The following is a 22,063-nucleotide window of genomic DNA, read 5'->3' on the forward strand; positions in this document are numbered from 1 at the left end:
CATTTGTTGCTGAAATATAATTTTGAAACTCAAAGATACTTTTACATCTTGTAGATACTATTATATCTTATAGATACATTTGAGTAAAGGTATATTTTGGTGTTGTAAAGTAAAATTTGTTGCTCAAATATGATTTTGCAATTCAAAGATGCTTTTGTATCATGTAGTTACCATAATATCTTACATATACATACTTTTGCGTATTTCATTAAATTTTAATTAGTTTGAAACTTTTTAGCATTTAAATGCATGTTCCAATACTTATGAGATATTTCAAAATTATTTATGAATAGATAATCGTTAATATTCCAACTTCCAGTTTATTTTTTGAGCAGGTAGCTGCTTAAATTAATGAATTTAAATTGAAATGACAGTCTAATATTAAAGTTGCCTTTCAAAATCAATATATGTACATTTGTATAACGAGCAATGGTTAGGTCATATTAGAATTATGAAGCACTGCAGTAGTTCGAGATACATTTGTATCTGATAGATACTTTTTCGGATTTAGTAAACCGTTTTACAACATTTTTCTCAACTTTGTAGTGAAAAATTACACATGTTTTCATATGTTTGTATATATGTACGTATATACTGAACTTAGATCCCTCTTTAAGTAGCTAAGAAGTTGCACAAATAATTCTCATACTTGTGATCAGCAGCTATTTACGACTTATCGCCAATTTTAGCTAGACAAACAACTATTAGGTCCAAATATAGCCAACTTTCAGCTACAGACAACAATTGCTGCCACCGCAGTTGCAGCGAGCAACATGTAACACCAGTCCTGCTTGTTGCAATCAATTTGGGGCCTCTGCCAAGCACGTCGTCGTTGCTGTTGTTATTGCTAAGTTTAGTTAGACACTGTTGCCGGTTGCTTCGCAGTTTTGTGTTTGCTGCACGATGAACGACCTTCAACAGCGACAGCGATGAGGTAAGCATTACAGCCGCTCTTAGCCGCTGTGGCTGGACAAAGAACTCGTCAAACCGGAAACAAAGGTAAACATGCAAAAGGAAAAATTGCTAAACAATCTCAATGCAGCAGGAGTCAACGGTGCAGCGCCTTTGCTGCAAGCAGGAAGACCACTTTTTTTGTGGTCATAAAGTTCAGTCGACGGCAAGTTTGTTTGTATGTAAATACTGACTGTGTATTTAAGACGCACACATGCGCATAGTGTGCGTGATTAATTAGCTCCGTCTGGAGGCATACCAATATAGAGTATATATATGACAGCGTTCGGAGGACAAGTGATTCAATTCATTGCTAGATTTTGGTTGAAAATCTAAAGATACCTTCAAGATTTTACAGCTGACTAAGTGGCATGCGTAATCACAAAATTTGTAAGTTCTCCTTCCTAAACTATGGTGTCAAATTCCAGCGATTGACTGATATACGATTAGAGTTCTCTCTCACTATCCTTTAGTTATATCCGTAGACAATATATATGCAGCTTGCTCAGAGGCGACAGTTAATGGTAGATTTTTGAAACTCCGCATGTTTTGAATCCTTTCCGAAATTGGCGAAAAATATTCACGCATACATATATAAAATATTGTGTAGCTGTATATATGTAAGGCGCATTAGTCAAAGTTCACGTATAACATCGCAATATATCACAAAGTTAATCGAAGAAAAATTCAAACGATTCATGACGCACATCTTTCAGTACATCTTAAAAGTGTGATAAATCAGGAACGATGAATAAAAAAGAAGATGATGAAAATAAATATTTTGTAAATGCTTAAGTCTTCGCAGAAACTCTTTGAAACGATTTTCTCAAAGTAGTAAAACTTGAGTTCTCATGGTTCTGGATCATATAGTACAAAACTTGCCAGATGGAAAATATACCTATGGCTTTTAAGGTTTCAAATGTGGATCATTTCACAGTCAGTGCTTGCTAAAATTATCGAGTGAAATACGAAATTAATTTCTATTTTTTCTATAGTTTATTTCTATGACAACTTTTTTCTTTTTACACATTTCTTATTTATCTACTTTTATGAAGACTGAATGCCGGCTGAGTATTAATAAATCTTCAGTCTTCACTATTTGTCATCAAAATGTAAGTCACTTAGTCTTTGTATTTGCTTCGTGACTTGTACAGAAGAAAATATAGTAAGAATGCAGGATACCTATAACGACTCAAGAGTAATATTTTTTAAAATATTAACTTATAATGCTAATTGGAAAGCACGGTAGACAAAATCAGGTGCGTTTTCGAGTGAAGAGAGATTTCCATTGTCGTTTTTTGCTGGATGGATATTCGAAGGAAGGAAGAGGAAGTCTCTAATGAAAATCTTCGAAGAATATGGAGTTTCTGGAAGTTGTGGTAGTATAAAGTTGTTCAGTCGTTATAATTTAGGGACTGCAAATGCAGAGTGGCGTACAAATATAAAATGTTGGCTCTATAATTTTCAAGTTCTCAGAAATAATTTTTCTAGGTACCATAGAGGATCGGTGTTATACGCTGTTCAAATGAGTTACTTGTTAGAGTTGGCCGTTTAACCAATCCTAACATAACCTAACCTACAACAAATTATTTTTATAATTATAAAGAGTACATATATTTACAATTTTTCAGATATATTTTGGTGATTTTCTTTCAGAGAAGCAAATAGATCTCGGTTTATCATGTATACAGGGTGTTTTAAACTATTGAAAAAATATTGGAAGGCGAATTGGCTGACATTTTTGGTGTCTTTCTAATTTTCTTTCAAAGAAAAAAGTAGATCTCCATTCTTCATAAATACAGGGTGTTTTAAAAAATAGAGGAAGACGAATTGGTTAATTTTTTAGGTGTTTCATACAGAAAAATATTTGTTTCCACTTTCAATAAAAAAGGTACTTAAAATAATGTTTTAAGTTCTACACTTGTCAACAAAAATATATTTCTGTTTATATATGTAAATAATATCAGGTCAGTAATGAAAAAAATTGTATGAAACGTCATATAGTATTTTTAAATAAATAAATAAAAATGTGAATTTACACAGATACACCATTTACGTTTTAATGAAACTAAAAAAAAGTTTTCAACATTATTTTCATAAATTTTTTTGTTTGTTTTGTATTTAATTGCTTATTAAAGCAAAGATGCTTTGATTTGTTGTTTTGTTCTTGTTTCTATAACCTAAAATTTGTTTTAAGTGGTTTTGCCTTTACATTTTGTTTATTTGCTTAACAATTTCTTTAAATTTTATTATTAAATATATTTTTATTGTTAAGTTTTAAATTTTAATTTTTGTTTTCGCTTTTTTCTAATTTTATTATTATTATTGTTTTTTGTTTTGTTTATTTATAAGTCCAGTTTCATTATTTTTGCATTTTTTTCCCTTTTTTGTTTCACCTTAAGGAGGTGTAATTCAAGCTCAGGCCAATAGAGGCCGGTAAAGTTCGACGACGCGCTGAATTTTCGCAGCTGCTCAAGTTTGCCACAAATACAAAAAAATCACTCACACACTCCCAAAAGTCACTTCTTGGTTAAATTAAATGCGCAGCAATTCGCTGACCTTGTTTTTGTAATGTGATATACTCGTACAAGTATTTGTATTTGCCATTTCTACTTTAATTCGTCGAAAAACACTTTAGCTCACCAATTTTTTTATGTGCCACACTGAGCATTGAACTTGGCACTGAGCACTGAGCACTGAACGTGTGGAAAAGCAGCGACGGCATTTGTTTGCTTCTTTTGAGTATTTCTTTCGTTTGTTGCTTTTTAACAGTTCTCCAATGTACTCGAAAATTAGTTGCTGTAAGTACGTTCACACTTCGTGAGTACATACGTATATTTACGCGCATGCATACAAACACATTTGTGTGGGTGTGTGTGTTTACTTTAGTACTTAAGTCCTGGAAATTTGCATATTTTTGATTAAAAACCGCCATCATCGATTGGTCGTTTGTGTGTGCGTGTGCGTCGTTAATGGCAGCGCGCCAAAGTCGGCTGAGCCTGCATAGCGAAGAACAACAAGTTGTTTAAAACATTTTCAAACACTACTTTGGCACTCACACATACACACACACTCATGCAGCAATGCAATCGGCACTTCACATGTGGAAATTGTTACAATTCGCTGTAAGCTTTTAGCACTTTGTTGTATTTGGTATTTTTGCACAAATTGTTGTTGCTGCACTATTTTTGCATTTTGTGGCATATATGTTATGTATGTATATATGTTTTTATCATGCTATATGTGTCAGTAGTGACGGTTTGATTGAATGCTGCGCTTCAGCGATTTTCATGCTTGAAAGTGTGAGAGTTTACAGTTATACTGCAAAAACAAATTGATTTGAATTTATATTTGTTATTTTAATGGAAAAAATATTTTTTTTATTTTTAAATATTTTTTTTCGTTGCAATTCAGGGCGAGTTTTTTTTTATTTTGAGTTGTGCGAAATGGTAAGGCAACACAAATACTAAACGAATTATTTTTGCAGAATTTTGGCTGCAGTAAAAAATATAAAAAATGCACAAGATTTTGGTACAAAAAATTTATTATTAATAAATTCAAAAATTTCTAAGTCTATAGTTTATTTTTGACTATTTGGTATGTTGCAAATCGGTTAATGTATTATAATTTTAATTCATTTATATTATAGATAGAAGACAATAATATGTATATAATTTACAAAACAAAATAATATTTCGGTCTAAAATAAAATTTTATAATTTTCAAATTATAATTGGTAAGATTTGTAATTAAAAAAAATTTGTTTTATAATTATTTTAATTTTCTAAAATTTAAAAATGAGCTAAGTAGTTAAATATTTTTAAAAAGTTTCTTCAAAAAAATTTTTTAAAAATAAGTTAAAGAATTTTTTATATTTTTAAAATAATTCTGTGAATCATAAGCTAGTAAAAATGTATGTCCAAAAATTGTTTGTATGTATTTTGAAATATTTTTTAAACAAAAAAACCAATATTAAAAAATTAAAAAAAATTAGATACAAAAAATTCTTGTCTCTTTTTATTTGACATATATTTTTTTATTATAAAATAAAATAAATAAAAAAAATTCGAATTAAGAAAAACCTATGTTTTTGTATTTAATTTTTTTAATAAAAAATATATTTATTTATAAAATTAAAAAAATATATTTTTGTATTTTTTTAATTGCTCAATTTCTAAGTTTTAAATGAAAAAAAGTTATTTAAAAATGTAAAAAAAAATCTAGGTGTTTTGTATTTAAATTTTAATAATAAAATTATAAAAAAATTAATTTATAAAATTAAAACAAATTTTATCAAAAAAAAAATAATATATATATAAAAATAAATCTAGGGTTTTTTTGTATTAAAATTTTAATTTTAATTTAAAAATTTTTATTTAAAAAAAACACTTTTTCTATTTTGTTTATAAAAACAATGAAACAAAACAATTTTTTTCTAATATTAAAAAAAAAATTATGAATTAAAATAAATTAAAAAAAAAAGCATAAAAAAATTAAAATCTTTAAAAAATATATATTAAAATTAAATTAATTAAAAAAAATGATTAATTTGTTTTTATATTAATTTATTTAGAATAATTATTTGTTTTATATTTATAAAGTCTATGAACTGCAGAAAAATATTCGTGCATCGCTCAACATATACATACATACATATGTTTTTTAAGAAAAAAATTTTTTTTGATAGGGTTGCATTTCATGCACTTAATTTTGTAATTTTTATTCAAAAATTTAATACTTAACATTTTGTGGTTTACTTAATGAGCTTCGGGTTCGCTCAAAAACGGCAATAAACATTATCAAATATTAAGTTTATTTTTACAGTGAGATGTACAAATACATATGTTGATATTAGTCACTTTCGGCTAAAAAGTACTATGTGAAAGCAGCAATAAGATCATTTTATTAGATCTGAGTATAAAAAAGCTGTCTTCAATTGGTAATTTTTCTACTAAGGAGCAATCATTCCTTTGAGTATCTGGTATAGTTCGATTCGCTGGAGAGTAATGCTTGGCGAGTCGAAGACAGCACTTGCTACATATTCGATTATGCCTGCTTATTTGATTTATACCAGTTGCTTGTTCTATTCACCATTTTAAACTGTATTTAGTATGTATGTATATATATTGAAAGTGCTTTTAAAGACTCGACAATTCATACTTTAAATAGAAGATACTTTTGTATCTCAAAGATAATTTCGCTATATTGTACTTGAATCAGAAATATTTTTGGTTCTTTGCTACGGTGTTTATGAAATTTTTATTGAAAAAGTTTGTATCTCAAAGATACTTTTTTTGAAAAATGTATCTCAAAGCTATAATTTCATAAAAAGCTATTAAAATTTATATTAAACAAGAAAGAACGATGACTTCGGCTGCACCGAAGCTAATACACCCCTCATAGGTGCATTGATTTTAGTGACTATGTGTAGTTTGTATGGAAGCTTTATGCTATAGTAAGCCGATCTGAACAATTTCTTCGTATATTACATTATTATCTTAGAAAATAACCTGTGCCAACTTTTGTGAAGACACATTGTCAAATGTGAAAGTTTTCCATACAAGAATTTGATTCCGATCGTGCAGTTTGTATGGCAGCTATATGTTATACTGGTCCGATATCGGCAGTACCGACAAATGAGCAGCTTCTTGAAGAGAAAATGACGTTTGGAAAATTTCAAAACGATATCGTAAAAACTGAGGGACTAGTTGGTATATATACAGACAGACAGGCGGACAGACAGACAGACGAACATGGCTAAATCGATTCAGCTCAACATACTGATCGTTTATATACATAGTTTATAGGGTCTCCGACGCTTCCTTCTGGGTGTTACTAACTTCGTGACAAACTTAATACACTCTGTTCAGGGTATAAAAAGTTTGTATCTCAAAGATAAAAAATTCCTTTTTTTCGTATCTAAAAGCTGTAAAAGTTGTAGTTTGCTAGTAGCAAGTTAAAATGGTTCTTGATAAAGCTTTTTGTGATTGAATTTTTATCTGTGACAACTTAGATAAATACACGTGAAGATATGCAAGCAAAATTTAAACTATGCAGTTCCTTTGATAAAAAATTCCAATAAAAAAATTTAAATCAAAATTCGTTAATATTTTCCAACAAGCGTTAGCTCTACACTTTCATTATCTAAAAAAGAAAAGAATCACTTCAACACTTGGAAGCTTTCAATATTGATAAGCAATTTGCATTTTATGATCAACCACTGACGCTGGCATTCATAACCAATCACCCGTCATGTTTCTAGGACATGTGAGATACATTTTTACACAATACAAGCGATACTTTCGCATCTCAAAGATATTATTTGAAATTCCGCACTTCGCCTCGCGGTTTACGGGCTTTTTACGATCGCGACACAATTTCTGCCAATTCCACATGCCAGAATCGAAGCGCCTTGCATAAGTGCATGCAAATGTACATACGTGCGCAAAACAATTTCGACTCGCTTTAGCTAAACAGCAACTTCCTGTCGCATGCAGCGCGTGACACGCAACGCACGCGCTTGCTTTTCGCTTTATTAATATTAGCCGCACGACATTTGCGTACTGCATGCACTTTGTTTTTTTGTTGTTGTTGCTGTGTTACTTGTTTTATTTGCCACACAAATATGCACCAATTTGAGCGTTGCGTAGCGGAAAGAGGCGACTGCACGACATTTTTGCTTTGATGACGAGTGTTTGTTGGTATAAATGTTTATATATAAGTATGTAGAAATGTGTGTGTGTGCATATGCACATTTCACTGCGGATTTCTCGACACTGATTTCGCATTTTGCGTGCGTGTGTGTTTGTTGCATCTGATTAGTGCACTTTGTTGTTGTTTTATTTAGAAAAAAACATGCGCGACCGTCATACACACGCACACATATGCACATGCGTAGGAAATATCTAACATTACCGGCAATAAAATTGACGCCACACGCGTCTACAACAACGACAACAAAAAAAGCACAATGCGACCGACGGTCTAGGCCTACCTCGGAGTAATTGCGACTGAAGCGAACCGAACGCCACTGAAAGCGAATGAAAACTGTCCGACTGTTTGACTGACTGAACTCAACGGTAATGTGCGCGTATCGGCCAAGCGGCAGCGCGTCGGCTGGGGCACGCTTGCAGCGACGCATGCACACACATTACAAGAAGAACGCGCGCGCGTGTGTGTGTGTGAGTATTTGTGCCGCCATTAATAAACTCAACATACTTGCGCCGCATGTTGCTACGGTTCTCAGGCGTCGCAGCGTTGAGTCACGTAGCTGTTGCTTGTTGTTGTTAGTGGCGTTTCCCGTATTTCCTTTGTGCCGGTTCTTTCTTGCTCCTCAAGCAGCTCCAGTTGGTGTTTGACAACACACGCGGTCGCTGGACGACGCTAACTGCGCAGTCGACGCTGGCAGCGCTGCTACGAGCGCAGCTACTTGTTGCCGCGCTTCGCTGATCAGCCAGCCACTCACCGTCCACATGTATGCACGAGTGTGTGTGTTTGTTTGACTTTTGGTTTGTTTATGTTTTTTGCCCCTTCATGTTTTGCTTTGTCTTTCGGTTTCGTTTTCGTTTTTCAGGTTCTTTTTTAATGACTCGTTCGCCTTTTTATTGAATTCTTTCGGCTTTACTCACAACAAATGCGCGCTTGTGCCTTGCCTTTGTGCGCATACCCAGCCACACACACACACACGCACACATGTAAATGTACTTTGGCTTGTAAGTAGCCTTGTTTTGTTGTTTTTGTTGCTGTTCTTGTCGACATGAGTGCAGTAGCCGAGTGGAGTGGAGCTGAGTGGCTCTTGGAGTGGCGTGTCGCGTTGCGCGTTGAGTGCCAGAGCCGTCGCTTGCTTGCTGTTTGTTGCCGTTGTTGTTGTGTCGCATAGCGATCAGCAGGCAGCACTCAGCACCAACTCACCAGCTTTGACTTACGACCCTTCCGCTGCTGGCAGCGCGAGCTTCCTACTTAAGCCAACAATATTTACATGTGTAATACATATTTACACATACATTAGTGCATGTTCTCGTATGAGTGCATGTGTATGAGTGTATGTGTACAATTGCTGATCACTGGCAATGCATTTGGCGCCCGTACGAATTTATCAGGCTTTTCAATTAAGCAAAAATATTTTTATGATTGTCATATACAATTTTAATTGAGTCGCCGCTTGACCTTTCACTCTTGAGATTTCATGTTTTTCTCTGTCTACAATTTGAGACTTGATCGATGCAATGAATTTGTTTGGAGATTATTATTGGGGGCTGCATTTGTACATACATCTGTTAATATGTATGTTGTATGCAATTGCATTTAATCTATAAATAACTGTTTAACAAGAAAAAACGTTAACTTCGATTGCACGGAATAATACCCTTCACAAACATAAACGTTTTCATACAAGAACTCGATATGGATCGTTCAGTTTGTATGGCAGCTATATGGTACAGTGGTCCGATCTTAATAATTTCTTCGAATATTGTAAGGTTCCCTTGGATAGACGTCAGAACAAAATTTCGTGAAGACATCTTGTTTAAAAAAAAAGTTTTCCATTCAAGGACAGGAATTTGATCGTTCAGTTTATATGGCAGCTAAATGTTATAGTTGCTCCATATCCGCAGTTCCGACAAATGAGCAGCTTCTTAGGGAGAAAAGAACGTGTGCAAAATTTCAGATTAATATATCCGTTCAAAAATTGTAAACTTGGTATAATTTGGGAATGATTTTATGCCACTACCACAACACGCGATGTTGACGTTTATGAGACCGTGAAGTCCACCATATTGAAGATGTCTTCTCTTAGAAGTGTTTATTTGTATAGTTTCTTTGACAATTTGAGACTCTCTACTGCTGCCTAGTTTTTACTACGATCTGCAGTTACCCATATAGCGACCACGGATCGTCAAAAATGGTTTAGGCTCTTCAAATCTGATTTTGCTTTGCTAATGAACCCTTAATTCTTTTTTATTCCACAATATTCTGGATGATAGCACAGACTAACAGTGAGCATAAGCTGTCAGTAACGATTTTGACCAGCTGAGGTTCCAAAGGGCTGTTGAAAAAAGCTCCAATGGTCGAGTGACGGTTCATAAAAATTCCTATAAAATATTTGTAATATTATATTAGTAATAGACTGGTTTAGACACAAGGTGAAATGGTTTGGACTTTGGTCAGCAAGCCGCTGAAAAGTTGGATATTATTTTGAAATGATTTCGGGTCACTTAAAATTCTAAAGAAACTGAGTTTTTTGCAAAGACGAGTGCAAAGACGAGTGATTTATGAAAAAAAGTACTTCATATGAAAATTATAATTAGAATGGTATCGATGTACATATGTTAGGACTTTTGAATAAAACCTTAACAAAAGCTACATAATTCAACGCAGAATAACTCTTGCTAACAGATGCTATTTCGGACTGAGACTAAACTCTACAAGTCGCTCGTCTTCCTGCTATACAGTGCCGAGGCATGGACGATGACAACATCGGATGAATCGATGTTACGAGTTTTTGGGAGAAAGGTTCTACGGAAAATTTATGGAATATTATTTATGAAAATCTGTAACCTGTAAGAGTTGCCACGTATTGTAATTTTTATGAGTACCCTCTTGCGAGCTTTAAAAGTGGTTACTTTGAAAGCCACAAAGTCTTCAAGCGTACTCTAAATAACTTATTGCCAGAAGCTAAAGAGAGGATCTTCCAGAAAACTTATTGATCACAGACTCTCAAAATCCTAATTATGTGTGTTTCACAATTCAACTTAACCTTAAAATTGTTGCAGTTCTTGTTTGAAGAGTTTAATAAAATGTATACTAAATATAGTAAATTTTATAAGCGTCCATAAATACTTCTGCTTCCTGTATTATTCACATTCTGTGCCACTCCAGCCATTAAATATGCAACAAATACGACAACAACAACAACAACAACTAAAGAATGTTGAGCCACTTCAATGCAACGCCGTCTAATTTGAATTTTATGCTAACAAAAAAGAAAGAAAGAAAGCAGAATTACAATAAAAAATAGAGAAATTAGTATCTGCAACATTCACTGCTATTTGTATTGGTTGCTATTTGCAATATTTGCATGCCAACAGCAATGTTGCAACATTTATGGTAAGCAACACCTACTCTCGCTGCAGCCAACACTCGAACCATAAATTTTCAGCATATTTAACATGCGCATAAAACTGCCATGAAGATGAAGACAATAACAACTAAAGCAACAACAACGACAATAACAATAAAGCGCTATAAGTGTATTGGCAGCGAATAGACTGAGAGCTAGACAGCCAACGATAGTGTTTCAAGTAGTGTAATATTTGGGATACTTTAAGTGCGCGCAACCGAAGTGCAGGCGTTGCCAGAACGCCACCCATTGAGCCAGCAGCGCAACTCGCGCCAGATACCGAACGGATAAGGATAGCTTATCGAAGGTAGAGGAAACGAAGTAAATGTGTGCGGCTGTTGGCAAATGGGATGATGGCAAGTGGAACTAATCGAAAGAAAAGGGAGGGATTGGGGAGAGTTAAGGAATTCTCCACAAGCAGGAAATGTTTGTATGAAAATATTATTACGTATACCATAAATATTATATATGAACATTTTAAATAGCAACCGAACTTTTATTAAATACTATAAAATCCTCTGGGAATTTCGCTTTTAGGAAAAAGTTTTTGATATTTACGCAGAGAAATGATGTTACTCGCCTGATGCAGGATTCGAAGCACTTCAAATAAGTAATTGTTGTGCCAATTTTGTCTGTTGTTGAGCAACAAACTAAAACTGTCTTAAGCGGCACATAAAGTTTGCTCTAGAGACGGAATTAGAAAGGCGGAAGCTTGTCTCGAGTACCGAAATGATTTTAGTTTTTTGTTCATTTGTATGCTAGGTTACGTTAGGTTATTTTGGGTTAGAAGGCTGATCAAAGATCCTATATGTAGTCCCCTGTGAAGCCATGGAAACGAATAACTCCTGTGTTCGAACTTATAAATCCCCTAAACACTTAGCAGTCAATACAAATTTGCACAGGCGTTTAATTTCCATTCCCGCCATATCGGTTTTAGTCTTGGCCTCCCAAACGCGGGACCTTGAAGAAGGAAGTGTTTAGTTGTTTCCACCTCATTTTCTTCTATGCAGCTTCTGCAGATGGCATCTAGTAAGATTCCCAACCTTATAGCATAGACGGCAGTAGGGCAGTGGCCTGTTAAAAGTCTAGGCTAAACTAGGGAAAGGCAAGCATTACTGAGGACAGAAAGATCACTAGATCTCTTGCGATAGATCTTGAGCCAAAGCCGCGAAGACCAGATATCTAGTAGTAAAACACAAAAGAATACGGGAGCACCGAACGCTCCAATTCTATCGATAGCTGTTTTTGGGTACCTTTCTCAGCTAAGTCATTAGGTTTGCAATTTTCTGTGGCCTGGCATCCATACCAGTCTCATCACAGGGACACTCGATGCTATTGATAGTGAGGTTAGGCTCTCTTCGACCAACTCTGAACGCATTGTTAATGAGTTCAAAGCTAGTATCGCTACTCTACTATCTGAGTGAATGGTGACTTCTCTGAAGGAGGCTGCACTCCTAGCAGTAGATCTGTTGCTACCTTAATGGCTGCAACCTCGGCTTGGAAGACACCGTAATAGTCAGGAAGTCTGAAGGTGGAATTAATAAAAAAATTCCTAACAGTAAACACTCCCAACAATCTTCCCCTCAAGCCTTGACTCATCCGTAAAGAGGCCCACTGTCTCTCTTCTCTAACTAGTTCTTTCCACCCATAGTTCGCTCGTTCGTATATGCCAGAGTTCGGTTTGGCGACTCCATGATCCAGGTGACCCGGTATGAAGTCAAAGTGTATGAGGATATTCGAGTGTTCAGAAACGTGTTCTTTTAAGAACACAGATTCTCTGATTCTGATGGCAGCTGTCGCAGCCATACACCTTTCGCCTATGTCTAGATGCAGTATGTGCAATATGGCGTTAAGTGCCAAGATTGGAGTGAAAATTAGTGCACCACACACGGTGATTAACGCCGTTGAACGCTTTCGAGTTTCTTTGCAAGTGTGGTCTTTTCTAGAGCTCTCCACCACATAAAGATTCCATAGAACGTAATGAGCTTGAGTATCGTAGACCTCGAGGACCATTTGTATGTCAAAGTATCAAATTTATCTTTAAACAAGAAAAACGTTAACTTAGCCTTCATCAAAGCTATAATACCCACCACAGGCGTATTTTTTGTACCATAAAATGGTGTAAAACAATTTTTGGCCTGACTTTGATCGGCCAGATTGAATGGGAGATATATGTATGCTGTAGTGGTTCGATCTGAACAGTATTTTTGGATATGGTACCATTGGCTTGGATAATGCAGAATTTCGTGAAGATATCTCGAAAATACGATAAGTTTTCCATACAAGAACTTTACAGGATCTTCGAAGTTCTCTGTTATATAAATTAATGTACCTTGTTTAGGTTATAATTATATCAAATTGCTACTGAGTATTCTATAAATCATCTCTGATATATGCACTTATATGCTTTCACCTGTGCAGGCTTTTCTTATGTACTTTCTTACACATATTCATTAAATTTACTGCTGTTCAACAAGTGAAAATGTCATATCCCACAATCTATTTTAGTATTCTCAGTGAGTTGCTGTGGCTATTTTTAGTTTGCTGCAGCAGTGTGGGCCACTTTGTGGTGAATTATGTTAACGCCGCCGCGAAGTATGTGCAACATTGGCAGCCAGCGCACGAACCGACAAAAACCATCGTACATAAGCTCAAATATACGAAAGTGGGTACAGTGAGGAGAAGTAAAAATGCATACGCACTTAATATAAGTTGAAATGTGATATCTTCGGTTAAATTATACTTTGAGGTCCACAAATATTATTCAATTGGTAGAATTACTAAAAATCTAAATCGTAAGCTGAAATAGTAAATATTTGTACCTGGAGTCTTAGTCGTAACAATTTTTTATAGCATTATGTTTATGAATAAAACGAGGCTTTAATCATTACTTACAGCAATATTTATTTACATTTTATAATAATTAATGAACAGTTTCAAAACAAAATTGATTTTATTTCTAATTGCTATTTACAACATTTAATTTTTTCCATCATTTTATTTTTTTATAATGGAATTTTCTTTAAATAAAATTAAATGGGTCTAATAAAAAATAGTCGAAATTTAGTCTCCCTGCATTTTTACAACTCAACACTGTACTTATGCTCGTTATACACCCACGCACACACGAGCGGCCAGCGGGCACATGCATCAGTTGGCCGAGTCGCCAGCTTTGACAGCCAAAGTCCACATTGTGCTTGTGGTTTTCGCTTTTCGTTGAAGCGGCAAACCGATTATGTGTCCAATGCTTTTTGGCAGCGTTTCAGCGCCGCACTTTTTCGGCCAAAAACAAAGCAAACGGTGTTTTTATTATTTTTTTCTGCATTTATTTACAGCAATGCAACTTTTCGGTGTGGAAATTGTGTTTACAGCCAAATATTGTTTTTTTGTTGCCTCGCTGAGCTCGTGCCAACGCTATTAGCCTGTGATATCAGCGAGGGCATCGTTGTTGTTGCGGTTCAAAGTGATTTATGTGCCTACGAATAACTGTGGGGTTGAATTGCCGTAAATTGCTTAGAGCCCTCATGGCTGCCAAATGCTACATGTGGATTTAAGTAAGAGGGGGCAGACGCCTAATAGCAGATATTATCATATGTTGCTATTAACCGGGTCAACTTGTTAAGTGATTTCAAGAAGCCAGAATGCAGGTTTGGAAATAGAAAATATTAAAGAATTTTATGAGCATACTATATAATGGGTTGTCAAAAAAGTCTTGTGGTATTTTTGTTGAATTTTTTTTATTTTTATTGAAATTGAAATGAATTTTTGATGACTCATGATCAGCTCTTGACCGATGCTACGGCTGCTACTATGCCGGTCTCTTTCGACCAATTCAGCGATTTTATCGCAATTTTCGACGACAGGCCTTCCGGAGCGTGGCGCATCTTTGATCACCTCTACACCAGAATGAAAACGTTGAAACCATTGTTGTGCGGTGGAAATGGAAACTGTATCGGGTCCATAAACTGCACAAATTTTATTGGCGGCTTGAGATGCATTTTTGCCTTTATCGTGGTAGTACTGTAAAATATGCCGTATTTTCTCTTTATTTTGCTCCATGTTTGCGACGCTATAACTCACGAACGACTTAAAAGAAACGACAATCAATAAAACACGTGTTAGCGCGTGAAATGAGCTTTCCAAAAAGGAATAGTATGACCCGATGCGACGAATAAAACTAGAACTACGCGCTTTCAGCGCCAACTACCGAAAATACCGCAAGACTTTTTTGACAACCTTATATTATTTTGAGAAACAATGCAATTTTTTGATTGAAGTTTTTTAAAACTATTACTTATAATTTTTTTTTAATTTTAGAACTGTTACAAGTAAGTACCTTAGAGATTTTTTCGGTTAAACAAATTTTACTTTACTAATTTTTATCTTTCGATGGTAGTTAAAATAACTAATATCTGAAAGTATTAATTGCTTGTTAATTAGTATAAGCTTTTCCGAAAATATTTTCATGAAAAATTTTGGTTCGAAATAATTGAGTATACTGAGGAAATTAAGATGATATTAAATCCGACATTTTGCAATTCATTAATTTTTTTAAGTGTAAAATATTGGAAAAATATAAAGTTATAAAGAAATTTTTGTCAAAATGCAGATTTCGAATTTTTGTCTTCTATTTTTGGGGGTAGAAAGACTCTTGGGCTAAATATTACCAAAGCAGAAAATTTTCGATGTATTAGTTATAAATATAACCAACTCTATGAGAATTCCGACACTTCTATCGAAGAATTCTTCTAATTCTTTTTAATGTTCTGTTCGATTTGAAACAAAATTTTACGAATTTTTTTTGGAAATTATGAATTGGAATCCGCACTGACAATGAATTGGAAGAGGAAGACCTCCACTCCGTTGGAAGGACCAAGTGGAGAAGGACCTGGCTTCGCTTGGTATATCCAATTGGCGCCACGTAGCGAAAAGAAGAGACGACTGGCACGCTGTTGTTATCTCGGCTATAATCGCGTAAGCGGTGTGTACGCCAATTAAGAAGAAGAAGAAGACCCCATAAATAATTTAAGGATGCTTTCTTTTAATAATACTTTTCTTCTTCTTCTTTTAGTAATACTGTTTCAAAAGTTCATATTTCGACCAAATATTATGTTATGAACAAGCACTGTGTATACTACTCATACTTACATACATATGTACATATATGCATATACAGATATGATAGCTACTTTAGATGCGAAAGAACTATCTACCATGAAAATTACTTGCTTGTCTGCTTTCTAATATTTTTCACCACAATTACAAATACAAATCTCACCTCAAAACATTACAATTGATTTAGTCACTTACTGGTTTCGCTCCAGACTATTATCAGCACAGACACAAACCCAAAAGCAGTTTTAGCTATCTCTTATACTCGCTAGCCACAAATAATAAAAAAAGAGCCCGCCGCACATGTTGAGCAACATTTCTATCAACAAATTGGACACAGTGGGTGAATGCATAGAAAACGCAACAAAATAACATTAGTAAATACAGTTGAAAGAAGATAAATATACATATTATAAACAATATATGTGACCTGTGAGTCTGCGAAAGAGGAGCTAACGTGCAGAACAAGTTATGACTTTTTGGATTCTATCACGTGAAAAAGCATCTCATCTTCCATCCGAATCAACTAAAAAGTGAAAATTGATTTTTTGACACCTAAGCCCCCTTTCCGTAGACCAGGTCACATATATATCCATAATTGTATATGTTTATATGTACATATATGTGTGTAAGCTGGTTCATGCTTACCGCTTATTTGGCACACGAAAACTTGCCGATTGCATTGCTTGCATTTTAATTAAGCGCACAATAACAATGCACATAAGTAACGGTAGGTATATGACTTGGTATTTGCGGTAGTTTTGAGGATTTGGTTCATTTGTTTACGAAAATACCGTTAAAACAGTTTGCTGACATCATAACGGGGATGTAGCTCAGATGGTAGAGCGCTCGCTTAGCATGTGAGAGGTACGGGGATCGATGCCCCGCATCTCCAAACATACTTTTTGTTTATAAACTCTAACGGAATATTAATTACATAATTTTATATAATTAATGAGCAAGCGTTTTTAAAATCATATTTCGAAAAGTAAAGCTGTCAAAGATTTATTAATACAACTTGACGGTACCTTTTCGCACGAAGTTTTCGAGTTAATCGCAAATTTTATCAACTCAATACGATTCCGTAGAAAATTCTGAATAAATTTTGAAACGTAAAAAAAAAAATAATGGAAAAAAATGTAAGAAATATAATATTTTGAAACCACTTTGTTTTTGATAAAAATTGTATGGTTTTTGCAAAAGCGTGAACCGTCTTCGCAGTCATATTTTCGATGAATCGGTGATATAACCTGAATGTGTATTAACCGATACAACAAATTTGTGGCACGCTCAAACCGCCGAAGTTGCCAGTTATCTAAGTAATCATCTATTTGGCTATATATAATATAAAAAGTCATTTAGTGAAGCCGTCAATGTCGTTACAGAATACGCAGATCCATGGAAAGTGAGCACTTGAGATTCACGAAACGAAAAAGCAAAATCTCTGATAATGGGACTGTTCGAAATTTACAATACATCTGCGAGCATTACCGACGTAGAGTGGCTAGAAGTCGGAGTCCATACTTCTCAGTAGCCGCTGTAATTTTTTACTTCAATAAAGAGCGGTATAAAAAAAGCTTTATGAATTGACTTGAGAAATTTAGTTTAGGGTAAAGCTACTTATATTGTTTCTGCTGATCCTTCTTAAAATCAAGCGATCAATATTGAAAGTATCGGCAAATAATCGATATCGCAACATATTGGTCTATAGTACAGTGTTTTTACAAAATCGCTTTGGTGACCCGTTTTCTTATTAAATATGATCAATTAAGGTGATACCGTAAGGTGTGTACTTTCATTTTTGGAACCAAAAGGAATTGTTTAACCCCTAGATAGAAATTTTATCCCGTTTTTCTTACTTACTGCTGTCCACAAATGAAGGCACCAACATGTTGCAAGACATCTTCGATTCTTATTGAAGAATAATATTTATGTAAAATGTAAATCGAGCTTGAGCCTTCCACAGTTTCTACAGCATAAACTTTATTGAGCGGCTAAGCTAAGTATAGGGTTTTCAACAAACCAATTTTCTTACGAAAAGTACATTTCAGGGTCTCAGAGGAAACGCGCTGAATATTAAAGAAATGTAGTTTGCCAGCTTCAAGCTTTTTTATTATAAAGACTTGTCTGAACTAAGATCGCGGCTTTACCTTGTTTCATATAGAACGAGTTTTTGGAATTATCTCCGCTGGGCCAGTAGCCGGTATTTTGTTGTAATATTTACTGTTTGTTTGCTTAAAAAATAGTGTAACCTCTATTATAATACTATTGTATGAAGTATCTACACACATTTTTTATTCTACAAATATCTATATACATATATATTTAATTAAATATAAAATTTTTTATGCTAGAGCATTAATTACTGCCTTTTAAACTGTTTTCGGAAAAGTATTTAAATAGAATTTTATAGGCAAGCAACATTTGCAAGGAATGATAGTTGAAAAACAACGAGAAATGCAGTTGCGACGAGCATGTGATGCAAATTAAAAGTATAAAAGAATAGCGGAATGCATAAAATTGAACAACAAAGCAGATGTGATAACTTGTGCGCAGCAAAATGTCATCCACTAATTTGGCCTGTGAATCGGTGTTTTGTTTTATAAGTGAGAGCAACACAGAGCAATTAAGAATATATCAAAGCAAAAAGTGCAAAGCTCAGACAAATAATCCCTATTTGTGCCCCATAAATAGCCAAACAATCGCTCGTAAGCTCAATTATGCAGCCAGTCCACTTTGGCTGGTCAGCAACGGCTTTGTCAACTTCAATGGCAACGCATTCCGGCAATTATTAAATGGACAAATAAGTTTGGTTAAAAACGACCAACTGCAAATACTGTAAATCAATAACAAATATGATTTATGAACTTTTATTATTGGTCACTTTGTCAACAGCAGTTGCAAAAGCTGAAAGTGCACCTACGGCAGGCAAATAACAAAGGTTGCGTATACGCCAGGGCGTACATTGTATTCGACACGGCTGGTTAAGCGACTGCAGGAGAGTAAAGGCATATGTCAGCGTTTGTGTATATGCATGGGAACGCATGTGAAGGAGTGAATGAAAAAACAACAACAACAACAACAACAAAAACAATACAATTGTATTGAATGCTGCACAGAAATAATTTGTATTTGTCGCTTGGGAAATCAGATGATTGCCATCAGCACAAGTACATACGCACGCACACACATACATTTGCAGTTGAAAGTAAATACGGTGATAAAGCAACAAATAAACTGCATCCACTGATCAATAATGCGGCGAGACCGGCGGCTAGCCGACTCCGCTGACGGCGGGGGCAGACACAAGCGGCTAACTGGCTGCAAATTGTTGTGGCAAGAACGGGTTGTGTGCTGCTGAAAGGCAGTAAGGCACTTTACGCCTTCGCTTGGAATAAAATTATAAAACAAAAATGTTGTCGTGGCTATTACTGGTAGCGGCAAGCAAGCAAGCGTTCGTGCAACAGCAGTGGCTGCAGCAGCTGTGCTACCATTCATAGCTGTCGTTTGTGTGGCTGCCTGCAAAATGGCTAATGTTGCTGTGCATTTGCTATGTATAACACAATGGCCACCGTTGTTGTTGTTGTTGTTGCATGCGTGGCGCCGAGTTGTCGACACAGCGGCCATTGTTTTCGTTGACCATTTAAACGCAACCACAGATGTCACCGCAATTTGTGCAACTCACAGCAAACATTTGCGAAGATCGGTGGCAGCTGCGCGGGCTATTGCAAGGGCTTACGGGCGCTACAATAAAAATTTCTTCATTGCGTTTCTGGCAAAATTTTACGTTTTTATTTGTTGTTTGCCTGCCTTTTATTGTTCTTTTCGCAAATTGTAAACAAATATTTGCGTGTGGCAACAATGATATCAGCAAATATGTTGCCACATATTGGCAGCAAATATTGCGCAATGCACGAGTGTTGCATGCAACGCTGCCAAAAGCGTACAAACAACCAACACAAAAACTCTTTCGACACAATGCTGCCGCAACATGCCACAATGCCGTGCAGAGGAGCAGCGTTCGGTTTGCACAGTTGCAACAAAGCATTATTTAGAGGATTTTGATTGCTTAGACCGATTGTTGGTGCTGCGAATATTTATTGTTGGCGATATGCGGTTTGCTTACGTGACAGTTGTAGTTGTTGTTTTTGTTGTTTTTATGTGATTTCTGTGTACCTTTCAGATTTCGTAATTCATTTGTTGGCGTTGGCAACGCGACATTTAATTAAAATCACAAGACGTGCTCCCGTCTCCCACGGTCAAGCTCTACAGCGCATTGGCCTCCTTTCTAATTCTCTTACCGCGCACTCTTTGTGCTTTTTCTAAGGATAAGGGAAGGAATTTCTGCAAAGTTAAATAAATTGAAGCGGAAGAGAAATAATTTTCGAACAAATCTTTGTTTCTTTGACTGTTGGACGTAACCGAAACCAGCCAAATAATTTGTGCAATATATTTTGCCTCTGCAACAACAACAATTAACAGCAACAAGAAGTAAGAATACATGTAAAGCTAGTTCGCTAGTTGTTTGAAAAATATACTAGCTCAAAATAGATCTCTTCTTATAGCACATTTTATCAGAATATACTTAAAAAAGCTTTCTACAACTACGTACCGCTATTCTATTTGCATTTAGTCTGACGCTAATACATTTTCAAATGAGAAAACTACGTACGTTAATAGCTGGATCAGCGAACAACGTTAACACGTGGCCCGTGTCAGCTGATACGACCTATCTCATGGGAGCGCAATGTAAATGATTAGCCAACACCGCTTCTACCTTCCGCTTTACCGTAGGATGCCGTATATTTCCACGGCATTTGGATTTTTGCCGTAGAAACGTGTCAGCTGATTGCCCTCTCACAACGCAGGGTTGCCAGTCTCGATATACTGTAGTAATTATAAAAACTGTCTTCAATATGTTTGAAATTATCTTAAACTAACTCAAAATCAGAGTCGAATGCTATTACTTATTTATAAATATATAAACTATTTTTCATAGTTTATTTTCAGTTTTGATATTTTGTATTATGAAAAATTGTAATTGAAAAATTAGATGTGTACAAAACTATATATGCGTATTGACCAATGGCAACATTGTTCAAATGAAAACAAACAAATATGGCTGATTTCTACGGGCTCAACTTTTAACACATTTTGCTCGCTAAGGACGGCAACTAAGGAAGGGAGTAGCGTTTTTCGCTGTTCCTGCTATAACTGAAATACGGATATCTTCGTGAGAAGAAGTGGATTGAAAGTGAATTTCATGGTAGTCTTGAGTGTAGTCTTCGGGTGAAACTCTGCTGAGCACCTATCGCAGTTGTTTTTGATGTCGCTGATAATTCTAAGAGTAATGCATACTCCTGTTATGACAATACTTCGTGTAACACAGGCGAATCACAGAGGCTTAGTTCCTAGTTTAATGGTTGTAATGTGTTTTTTCACCGGATTTACTTGCACGATGGCCTAACTGCTTCTTCCTACCATTGCGAGGAAATCCAGAAGTGTGTACTCTGCAGTTTCGGCGCTTAGCTCACAGAATCTCATATATGTTGATTTTAGGTTAGGATTGGGTATTCTTACATCATTCTCTTATACAAAAAAAAAACGTTTTTTTAAAAACACCGGTTAACTAACCGATTATATTTATATTTTTACAAGAAAAGCTAATCAAATCCTATAAAACTAACTTCGTGCTATTTATATAAAGCCTTTTGTAAGAGAGTGAAGAAGAAGTAAGAAGAAAGAGTTAAACAAAATGGGGGCGCTCAAAGCTCATGGCATGCACATCGGTCTATACTAGTGAGTAAGAAAGCTCAGAAATTGGCTGTTGACAATGGAAGGAATTTGCTACGGCAAACTAATAGTCATACAACTAACGGTAAT

General features: G+C 35.2%; 1 protein-coding gene and 1 non-coding gene across 7 annotated transcripts in view; one reads left to right on the forward strand and one right to left on the reverse strand.

The window, feature by feature from the left end:
* LOC120766809 (dystrophin, isoforms A/C/F/G/H) overlaps window positions 1-22,063 on the reverse strand; it is a 776,746-nt gene that overhangs the window by 119,236 nt on the left and 635,447 nt on the right. Inside the window, exon 1 of one of the 6 annotated variants that reach the window (XM_040092518.1) lies at window positions 7,867-7,977. The exons of 4 other annotated variants lie outside the window; for them this stretch is intronic. The gene's annotated coding sequence lies outside the window, so the exon portion shown is untranslated. Of the gene's footprint in view, window positions 1-7,866; window positions 7,978-22,063 lie in introns of those variants that run through there. One more of the 6 variants, XM_040092519.1, reaches the window with a different exon arrangement.
* Window positions 17,003-17,075, forward strand: Trnaa-agc. The gene has a single exon. It is a non-coding gene; the product is annotated as a tRNA-Ala (tRNA).

Source organism: Bactrocera tryoni, chromosome 1 (assembly GCF_016617805.1).
Source record: "Bactrocera tryoni isolate S06 chromosome 1, CSIRO_BtryS06_freeze2, whole genome shotgun sequence".
Lineage (NCBI taxonomy): Eukaryota > Metazoa > Arthropoda > Insecta > Diptera > Tephritidae > Bactrocera > Bactrocera tryoni.